The sequence below is a fragment of the Cyprinodon variegatus genome, unplaced genomic scaffold, assembly GCF_000732505.1.
Source record: "Cyprinodon variegatus isolate N-32 unplaced genomic scaffold, C_variegatus-1.0 Scaffold373, whole genome shotgun sequence".
NCBI lineage: Eukaryota > Metazoa > Chordata > Actinopteri > Cyprinodontiformes > Cyprinodontidae > Cyprinodon > Cyprinodon variegatus.
In genome coordinates, this window is record NW_015150826.1 from 304111 (window position 1) to 307037 (window position 2927).

Consider the following 2927-nt stretch of genomic DNA (forward strand, 5'->3'; position numbering starts at 1 on the left):
AGGTTTCTTCCTGTTAAAAGGGAGTTTTTCCTCTCCACTGTCGCTACAAGCATGCTTAGTGTGAGGGATTGTATTTGAGTCAATGAGTCAATGCAATCAAATGGTTTTCCTTAGACAGAAAACTTTGTATCAATTCGACTGGATGATCTGGTTGAACTGTAAAGTGCCTTGAGATGACATGTGTTGTGAATTTGGCGCTATATAAATAAACTGAAACTGAATTGAAATATCATTGCTGCAGCCCAACACGGTGGGGGTAGTGTGATGGTCTGGGGCTGCTTTGCTTCAAGATGGAGAGCAGGAGAGCTTTCAGTCATCACTACTGGACCTTAACCTCAGACGCTCTTTGGTTCTGCTGCAGGACAAGGATCCAAACAACCGCCTTGGAAATACTTTAACAGGAATAAACTGACATTCTGGAGCCAAATTCTAGACTTTAATCCAGTTCAGATACGTTGAGACCTTAAATATACTACAAGAAAACCCACCAACATGGCAGCATATCTGCAAAGTAAAGTAGATCTTTAATATCAGATATAAACTGGGATGTTGTGGCGGAGAGGAAGCACTTCTATCCATTAGATTTAAGGCATAAATGCTTCACCTGATAATCTGAAACCCGTCCCTTCAGCAAAAGTGAGCTGGAAACTGAACAACCTGTATGAGGAAAGTAACCCTGGAAGATCAAAAGCAAGATTGCCTGCAGGTCCCAGAACGATAGGCTGTAGGTTCCCAAAAAAAACAAAAACAAGAATTAAACTGAAAGAACAGAAAATGACTGTTATGCTCTGGTGCAGAGACCTGGACTGGACCCGTTCACTGCTCCCTGCATGGATAATCTGCTTCAGACTATAGATGGGATGGGAAAGTTACCTGTAAAGTGAGATTAAATAATCNCTGGACTGGACCCGTTCACTGCTCCCTGCATGGATAATCTGCTTCAGACTATAGATGGGATGGGAAAGTTACCTGTAAAGTGAGATTAAATAATCCCAAACCCAGTAGAGACTAGAAAGCAACCTCTAAATTAAAACAGGGAGTTGAAATTAAGGCTTGTTTTCTGAACGTTTGTCTAAAATGAGCCTAAAACCACAGCGCTGTGTTTATAACCGCTGTAAACACGGCTGTTTATAAACTAAGGCTCTGTGTTTCTTATGCTGCTTTGCTTCACCTGAGCTCCTACTTTTCACATGGTCACACTCCAGGTTCACTTCACACCTTTTTCTTTTTTAGAGGATTTAAAACACTTGGCTGTACGCAGAGTGAAAGGAGCGAAGAGTGTGAAGAAATAAAGATCCTCCGACTCTGGGGGGGGGGTTTCCTTCCAACACCTTTAGCCGTGTTTGAGGCTTTGTGGCTCTGGTTTGGACGTTTCTGTGTCAGAGAGCCTCAGGCTGGAGGCTTTAAATTAACAGCTAATGTGTCGGTTTGTTTCTCTGCAGACGTGGAGATTTCCCGGCTAACCTTCACCTCTCGTGTGTCACGTATCCTTAAAGTCCACCTTTTTGTTTCGCAGCGCCCCAAACGAAGCTGCTGTTCATTATTCATCGACTTCTCATGCTGTGCAGCAGGGTGTTTCACCTTGGTGGTTGGCGGGGTGGAGCTAATGCACCCTGACAGCCCGACGGGAGCGAGCAGGCTGTGCCCACGGAGGGAGAGGAGCGTCTCCTGCTGCACATCTGCACACAGAGGAGCAAAAGAGCAGAGAACAGGATCGATCAGAGCCTCGGAGCTCTGCAGGAGGAACATTTCAGGAGAATTTCAGGGAGAAACTTTCCCAGTTTAAACTCAGAGTTCTGTGTTTTTATATTTAACATGCTAACTGGGGGTGGGAGGGAACAGTATGCATGCTGTTATAGGCCATTTGGAGCATTGTCCTGAAAGCAGGTCAGCGGCTCGGCACTCACCCGCAGAAACAACACGGCGCCCATATTTCCATCAGGCCTGAGTGGTTCAAGACACTCCTTAAATATTTCAGATCTTTTCTTTGCAGCAGCTCTGGATCAAGGTGTTTAACCTCAGCCGGTTTCCTCCTACAGATGCTTGGTTGAACAAAATGAACAAAGATCTCCTCCATTTGCCTTTCAGCATCTTTCAATCTGAATCCCTCTTCCTCCCATCATCATGTGCCTGCAGTGTGCTCAGAGCCTCCCAGGCGTCCCGAAGCAGCAGGCAGGAACTAAACTGGGACATACAACTTCTTCCTTGGATGATTGATCACGTCACAAACCGGCAAAGTAAACCGGCGCAAAACTGCAGGAGAAGACAAACTCTCATAAAAGATTCAGAGCCCAGCAGGCAGCGCTTTGCACTCCAACAGGAAGCTTTCTGGGTCTGACTCACGCTGCCTCTGTCACACAAGGCCTCTTTATCCACTTTGACTGTTTCTGAGTTTGCTGGGAATAAAACAAAATATTTAAAGTAGATCATGAAGATTTTAGGAAAACTCAGCTGCAGCCATTGCTGCCATTTGTTTTCCTTTCATCAGAAGGTACGTCTGACCCAACGTGTTTAACTGTGTCTCTTTCCTAAACTATCTCTGCCATTAAACTAACTCTTTGCACCGTGTTTCACTCTCAAATGGAAAGTACTCCCGGCCGACAGCTCCAGTTTTAAACTGTGGCTAACTTTCTTTACCCTCTTTGTCTTTCTTTAAAATGGAAAGTACAGGTTCAGTACATGTACTTATTTTTTTTTCAGAACAAATTCATTAATTAGCTAATGCTTCAATTACCTTTATATCTCAATGCCATTCCGTCTATAGAAAGTATGCCTCGTCTAGTTTGTCTACTCTGGCTCTTTTCTCATAACCTGACTCCGCCAGATGGATTTGCTCCGCGTACCCATCTGGAAACCTTCCGTTGAAGTAATTTTGGGAAGGGGTGAAAATACTGGTTAGCTGATTGGCCTATGTTGGTGATAGACGG